Source organism: Myotis brandtii, unplaced genomic scaffold, assembly GCF_000412655.1.
Source record: "Myotis brandtii unplaced genomic scaffold, ASM41265v1 scaffold228, whole genome shotgun sequence".
NCBI lineage: Eukaryota > Metazoa > Chordata > Mammalia > Chiroptera > Vespertilionidae > Myotis > Myotis brandtii.
In genome coordinates, this window is record NW_005358567.1 from 967,098 (window position 1) to 975,715 (window position 8,618).

The 8,618-nt window shown below is 38.7% G+C and overlaps 1 pseudogene; it reads right to left on the reverse strand.

The window, feature by feature from the left end:
- Positions 1-6,177: 6,177 nt before the first annotated feature.
- On the reverse strand, positions 6,178-6,846 carry LOC102244322 (annotated as a pseudogene).
- Positions 6,847-8,618: the final 1,772 nt, after the last annotated feature.

The window sequence follows — 8,618 nt, forward strand, 5'->3', positions numbered from 1 at the left end:
AGTTACTGTAATCAAGTCAGTGAGTTAACTCTATAGAGACAGGCCTAATGTCAATGGAACAGAATTAACATCCAGAAATAAAGTCACATATTTATGACTGACTAATTTTCAACAAAGATGACCAAGGAATTCAATGGGAGAATTTTCAACAAATGACACTGAAACAATAGGAATTCCTTGTATAAAGGGATTATTTTAGTTTCTATCCTAATTTCACCCATAAAAATTGATCAGAGACCTCAATTTATAAACTAAAATGTTACAGCTTATAGAAGAAAACAGGAAAAGACTTTATGACCTTGGGTTATGCAAAGAATTTTTAATATGACACCAACAACTAGAGCCATAAAAGTAAAAAGAAATGTTAAATTGAAATTTACATGCACAACGAAAATGTGTGTACTTCTATAAACATTATTACAAAGTACAAGGGTGGATGTCTTTGGCATATCTAAACTGCATTTCTGCCGTCTGTCTCTGTCATCACAGTGTTCTTCCCTCCTATGCCATGTCTTCATGTGCTATTCTCCCTGCCTGTCTCTCTTTTTCATTTTTTAAAATATGTTTTTATTATTTCAAAGAGGAAGGGAGAGAGAAAAACAATGATGAGAGAAAAACATTGATCAGCTTCCTCCTGCATGCCCCACACTGGAGATCGAACCCACAATCTGGGCATGTTCCCTGACAGAGAATCAAACATTGACCTCCTGGTTCATAGGTCAACGCTCAACCACTGAACAACGCTGGTTGGGCACATATCTTTTTTTCTTATAAAGATACTAGTTGTATTGGGTTAAGGTCCTACCTTAATTCAGTATGACTTTATCATCACTTGATTACATCTGTAAAACTCAATTTCCTAATAAGGTAACATTCACAGGTACCAGGAGTTATAATTTCAAAATATCTTTTTGGGGAACATAATTAAACTCATAACATATGTAAATGCAAATTTCCCCCAAAAGATATACAAGTTGTCAGTAAGCATATGAAAAGATGTTCAATATCAATAATTATGAGGGTAGTGCAAGTTAAGACTAAAGTAAGATATCACTTTATACACATTTGATTGCCTGTAATAAAACTGGTAGGCACTAATAAGTATTGGCTGGAATGTGGAGAAACTAGAAACTAGATACATCACTCCAGGACATATAAAACAATGAAAGTTTGGCACTTCATAAAAAGACTAAACATAACTTTATTATGTCATCCAGTAATTTCTCTTTTAAATATCAACTAAAGAAAAATCAAAACATATGTCCACACAAAGGCTTATACATGGATATATATAGCAGTATTATATGTAATAGCCAAGAGCCTTAAATAAATTTAATATCCATCAATTAATGAATGGATAAACAAAATATGGTTTATATAGATAATGTAAACTATTTAGCAATAAAATGGTGCTTGCTACATGAATGTATCCTAATAACATTAAGCTAAGTGAAGGAATTTAGATGGTTAGGTTCAATATACTATACACTATGTGATTCAATTTAAATAAAATTCCAGAAGACATAAATTTTAGAAGGAAAGATTAGTGGTTACCTGGGGCTAGTTGTGGGAGATTGAATCCCTAATGGAATGTAGGTTGGGATTGCAGAGATGGTCTAAAAGTGGATTGTGGTGATGGTTTCACAACTCTGTACATTTATTAAAAATCATTTTTTTGTGTGAATTTATAGTACATGATTGGCATGTAAATTATACCTCAATAGAACTGTAAAAAAAATTACCAACAAGGGTGTTGGTTGGGCAGTAGAGATGGAACCAGATTGGGTAATATATTAATGATCATTGAAATTGAGTGATAACTAATGGGAAGTCATTATAGTATTCTCTTTTACTTCAGTGAAAATTTGACATTTTTCATAATATATTTTTAATTAAAGTAAAAGCAACAATATAAGCTTCTACTCAAGAAACTAGAAAAAGAGCAACTCAAAAATAAGCAACATACGGAAACAAATAATAAAGATTAAAACCATAAATCAATTAAAATGAACCAGATATAAAACATGAACAATCAACAAAATCCAAAGTGAGTTCTTTGAAAACTCAGTAAAACTGATAAACTCCTAAAGACATTAGAGAAAAAAAAATTTAGTATAGATTACTAAAAATCTTATAGACAGTAATAAGATGATGAGAAGATATTATGAACAACATCTTATAAAACTTAGACAAAGTAAACAGGTTTCTTGAAAAAATACATGAGTGACCAAAAAAAAAAAAAAATCAGAAATCTGAAATGTAGTATAGCTGTTCAAGAAATGTAATCAGGCCCTAGACGGTTTGGCTCAGTGGATAGAGCATCGGCCTGCAGACTGAAGGGTCCTAGGTTCCATTCTGCCAGCCATTCAAACAATCAAAGTGTAATATGTTAATTATATGCTAAGGCCGCTCAACCGCTTGCTATGACGTGTACTGACCACCAGGGGGCAGAGTTGACCGGTCAACCAGTTGTTATGATGTACGCTGACCACTAGGGGGCAGACAATCGACCAGTCGACCAGTTGCTATGACATGCACTGACCACCAGGGGACAGATACTCTGACTGATAGGTTAGCTTACTGCTGGGGTCTGGCTGATTGGGACTGAGCAAGATGGGCCAGACACTCCCTAGAGTCCTCTCACAGTCCCTCCCTGGCTGGCCAACCTCCTGTGTCTCTCCCTGACCCCAATAGTGCACCGGCGGGATCCCTTAGCGTGGCCTGTGCCCTCTCGCAATCTGGGACCCCTCAGGGGATGTTGGAGAGCCAGTTTCAGCCCAATCCTACAGGCCAGGCAGAGGGACCCCACTGGTGCATGAATTCATACACCGGGCCTCTAGTATAGCTACACTAATAAAAGAGAAACATGCAAATTGGTGTCACTCCGCTACACCCACCAGCCAATCAGAGTGACTATGCAAATTAACCCAACAAAGATGGCGGTTAATTTTCATACACAGGCGTAGAAAGAAGACTGAAGACTCCGGCCAGAGTGAAGACTGAAGACTGAAGACTGAAGAGGCTTGGCATCTCTGCTGCAGCTGCAGTGGAGAAGCCAAGCCTTGCTGCAGCTGCAGTGGAGAAGCCAAGCCCTGCTGTGGCTGCAGTGGAGAAGCCAAGCCCTGCTGTGGCTGCAGTGGAGAAGCCAAGCCCTGCTGTGGCTGCAGTGGAGAAGCCAAGCCCTGCTGTGGCTGCAGTGGAGAAGCCAAGCCCTGCTGTGGCTGCAGTGGAGAAGCCAAGCCCTGCTGTGGCTGCAGTGGAGAAGCCAAGCCCTGCTGTGGCTGCAGTGGAGAAGCCAAGCCCTGCTGTGGCTGCAGTGGAGAAGCCAAGCCTTGCTGCTGCCACAGCAGAAAAGCCAAGCCTTGCTGGGGCTGGACCAAAGTCCTGGGCCCTGGGTGCCAGAGGAAAACTGGTGCCAGCAGCCAGGGGAAGGAAGGCCTATTGCGCTAAGAACTCACATTTATTTTATATATAAATATATAAATGTAATCGGTGATCAGAAACCATCCTTGAGGAATTTCACTTAGTTTGCTTCACTTATGAATTCTGCCAAACATTTAAGATGGAAATGCTACCATTGTATACCATTACTTTTCATAGAGAATGAGGGGTAACTCCTATATAAATATACACACACATATTATATTGTTTTAGTTATAAAATTAGTATAAATTTATTCTAGGAAATAATAATACAAAGACAAATGCAAAATAAGATAAAAATAAAATGGAATTATTTACCTTTTCACTTCCTACACAGATCTCATGTTAACATGGCTGTTGCTTTTTATTTTTTTTTCAATTGTTCTTCATGCATGATAATTACATAGCCAAAAATCATAAACCTTTTACACTATTTTTATAACACTCAAAAGTATATTACTTTTCTAATTATCATAAAAACATACTAGACTATTCTCATTCTATGCTATAGATGTATTAATAATCTTACTAATAAAAGCCTAGATGGTCCTCACAAAGTCACACCGTGATGCCCTCACGCTGTCAGAAGATGGCTGCGTGCACAGGGGAGGTAGGGCTCCCGTGCCCCGTGAGTGCATACCACAGGGGCGGGGCCTCGGCCACTCCGAGCGACTTCCTCCGGGGTTCCCCCGGCCCCACCCGTGTGCACCATGGTGGCGGGACCCCTGGCTCTAGCCTACCTCTTTGGTGCAATCCATGGAGGAGCCCCAGATGGATGGGTGGGGGCCTATTTTTGGGGGGTGATCGACTGCTCTGGGCCTCTAATAATATATATGATTTATATAGCACTTATTAATACGATGACAATTTTTTTTAAAATACATTTTATTGATTTTTTACAGAGAGGAAGAGAGAGAGATAGAGAGTTAGAAACATTGATCAGCTGCCTCCTGCACACCTCCTACTGGGGATGTGCACGCAACTAAGGTACATGCCCTTGACCGGAATCGAACCAGGGACCCTTCAGTCCGCAGGCCTACGCTCTATCCACTGAGCCAAACCAGTTAGGGCAGGATGACAATTTTTTAACCATCTAACTGGTCACCTCATTTGCATGTCACAAAACACTATGCCCCTTTTATAGGAATGTAAAATGAGGCATAAAGGTTAGTTGATATACCCAAGGCTACAGAACCAAGGATTGGCCGAGGCATGTTCTTAACCACTACACACTACTGCTTCCACAACACTTTCTAATTCACACACTCTCTCTCCTCGTGTGGACATTTAGTCTTGATTGTCTCTTTGTGTAAGACTGTGTACAGTTAGGATTAACTGCATTTCCTTGTAATTAATTTTTCTTTTAAGTTTTAAGCATTGTTCCTGTGGAAAAAAATACATGTTGGGAAATACAGTGAGTATGTTTACCTCTTTCCACGGAATCCTTTTTCTCCACTCTCTGTGTGTTTTTTGTTTGTTGTGGGTTTTTGTTTTGTTTTGTTTTGGTCTATTTTTTTAGGAGCCAATGCCCCTGTATTTATATGATACACTAGGAAGCTACCTCTGCTGAAGGTCAGTGCAGTTCATTCAACAGAGCTTGCAATTAGAAGCAACTTTTAGCTTCACTTCTTGCCATCTTATTTCAAATTAAATTTCCTATTTTATACTTTATACCTTGCATTATTTATAGTGATAGAAATAGTACAATCCCTGGCATGATAAATGTTTGATACGTGTCCATTAAATTTTTTAAAGATTTTTTTCTAGACTACTTTTTGTATTTTTTTGTTATTTTTATTTCTCTCATTTGGAAAATATATGCATTGTTTACATTGCATTAACACAATACAGTATAATTAATGTAATAATGCATATATATATATATATAGTATTAGAATATATTTTAGAAGTCATATTATTTTATTCAAACATTTATCTAAGTGAGTTTTTCTTCCTCTTGGTAATCTAGTAAAAAGAATGATCATTCATTAAAAATTTATTATAGGTTAAGTATTATACCAAACAGTTTATATCTTGGGTGTTTATTATTTCATTTAATCCCTACCATAATTCTGTGAGTTCCGTGTTATATTTGAGAACATAAACGTAAATAACTTGAGAGATTAGGTAATTTTCCAACATGGCAGGTCCAATATATTCAGAATTCTAAAGGCATCATGTCTGATTTCAAAGTGTATAACCTGAACCACAGGCAATACTGTCTTGATGGGATAGACTCTGCATTTGCAGTATAGTCTAGAACTGTTGCTAGATTAACATACATACTGAAATAGGTGTCTTAATACAGCAGTTTTCTTAAATATGTTGCACTTTTGAATCATTGGGGATGCTTTCAAAATACTGAAACCTGAACCGCAAGTCACATAAATTAAAGCCGAATGTTAAGATGTTGGGTGCAAACATTCGTATTTTTTAAAAAGCATTTCAGTGATGAAAATTTGATCAAGGTTGTAAGCTTCTGTAATAAAACATAGTGTACCAACAAGAACCTCCTTGAAGTTTGCCAAACTATTTTACACTTTGTTTTTATCAATTGCTAATAATAAGATCGCAAAATTTCCATTTTAGAAAAAAATCATTTGCTGGTATTGTTTTTGTTTGTTTGTTTGTTTGTTTGTTTGTTTGTTTTGGGGGGGATAGAAGGTTGTTTTTTGTTTGTTTGCTTGTTGTTTTTTGGGGGGAGGATAGAAAGTTGATTTATTGGTGGGTGTAAGGTGGGGCAAGACCGAGACTCTCACAAGCGCAGGGCCCGCCATTTGTCCAGGGGACCATGATTAGGGATGTACTTGAGTCATCTGGGATGAGGCGCTTCTCGGCCACCATGTCTTCAAACTCATCCTCATTAAACTTAGTAAAGCCTCACTTCTTGGAGATGTGGATCTTCCGGTGGCCAGGGAACTTGAGCTTGGCTCTGCGTGGGGCCTCAATCACATGCTCCTTCTTCTGCAGCTTGGGGCAGATAGACATGATGACTTGGCCAATGTGGCCTCTGGCCACGGTGCCCTGGGGCTTTCCAAAGGCGCCTGTCAGCCCCAGCACAGGACAACATCTTGCTGATGCGGTGATGTGGGAGGGGTGGAGCCGCACTGGGATGGGAAAGCCATCTTTGTCACAGCTTTTCACCATGTACTTGTTGGCACAAAGACGGACAGCCTCCAGGGCTTCAGAGGAGAACTGCTCATAATCATCTGACACCATGTGGCCACAGAGTGGGAACTTGTCCACTTCTGCCTTCTTCCGCCCCAGGTCAAAGATGTGGATCTTGGCATCAGGGACACCTCAGCAGAATTGAGACTTTGGGTACGGCTTGTTCTTACAATACCTGGTAATACCGGGTGGGGCGGCGACCCAGGGCGACTCCAGGATCTTCAGTGGCAGTCCGAACGGAAAGAGCTGCTGGCATTGTTTACAGAGAAAGATGTGCCTTGTCTCCCCAGGTTGTTGTTGGGGCTGGGGTCCTTGCATTATACCCAGTAAAGGAATTTTCTAAGACTCACAAGGGAGGATGCGATAGAATAGAAAGCTTTATTTCTGTGGAATAACACGCCTGGGTTTCCAAAGTCCCATTTCCCTTTGTCCAGTCATAGAAGAAGTGTAGCTGGGGTTTCAGTAGAGCCAGTCCTTTCCATGTTGGAGCCGGGTCCAGTACTTGGAGCCGGGTCAGATCTGTGAGTGAGTATATTGGCAAACTCTAGCTAAATCTGCCTAGTACAGCATTAGGCTAGTTGCAGTCCATTAGTCCATTGTGTGTGGTGGGGGACAGCATGGCCTTCGGCTACACAGGAGAATGTCAGGGAGCCAAGAGAGCGCACCCCAAGCAACAGGAGTTCCAAGGACCCTGAAAGCAAAGAGAGAAAACTAGTTTGTTTAGGGGATTGTATATCCCCAAATGTCCGCACCCTTCTAGTAGCCACACCCATTCTGGCCAATGATCTCTGTTCCCAGCTGTGACTGACAGAAAGCACTGCCCTATGTCACTCTAACTTTACCAGGTGTGTGTCCATCTTCTCTGTGTTGGATTCCTAGGAAGATTAAAGTTGTAGCTTCCTGGTGAAGCTGCCCAAATGACATGCCTGTAATGTCTGGCCTTCCCTTTGCTTCTTTTCTGTTATTAATAACAAATTAATTGCAGCAGTATCAGTATAATGTAATTTAATTTAGATCTGTGAGTGAGTATATTGGCAAACTCTAGCTAAATCTATCTAGATATAAATATCATCTTAAAAGTTTCTGTATTTCTCAGTACATAATAGGCAATAGCAATGATTTTATTAGAGAATGAATTAACAGCAGGGGTAGGTTATAACCATTGTTAGATCATATCAATTTAGAAACCTTGGAAAGGAGTTATAGGTAATGACCTAATTAATGAAAAATGCAATTAAATTACATTTAAAAATCTGTATCCCAGCAATGTTTAGATACAATTTTCAGAAACAAGTGAATGTGAAACAGTTATACAAATGAAAATAAACTAACAGTCATTTATTATTTAAAACATCCGTGTTTGAAAAAAGTCAATATATATATATTTCTACATGATATGAACAGTGAAAGACAACAAAGCATTATTTTTTAGGGGGAAGCGAGATTATATGATAGCAACTGGACAATGGGCTCCACAGGTAAGATAATTAATAAGAAAGGAATCGTATATTTGACCAATCCTCACAATTTTTCAGTATGCAACCTACATTAGTTATCAGTTATTAATTCCTAAAGGATAAAGAGAATTTAATGACTAATAGTTTTAAACAGAAGACTAAAGGAATGTAGAAAATTGATCATGCACAAACATATATACATAAGGGAAATAATTGGGAAAGTACAAATATCTCAAAAGGTTGAAATTATAAAAGGTGTGATCTGGTAAGGGATAATAGTGCAACGTTGAAAAAAAGAGGAAAATTAAGCTAGAAAAGTTTATGACAGTGAGAATTATTAAGTTCCAGCACAATCACCATGTGAACAGGTGAAAACGTTATCACTTGTAACAGTGAGAACTACAAAAGCACCCTAAAATATATTCTAGGGGAGATCTGCATAGACTAGGGCAGGGGACCTGATGACATTTAATTCTACTTATATACTTTAGAGGGAGTTTCTTCTTATCAAAGTTGAGAAAATGCACTCTATTTAATTATAGTTATTCTTAATAAAATGCTGCTATCTTCA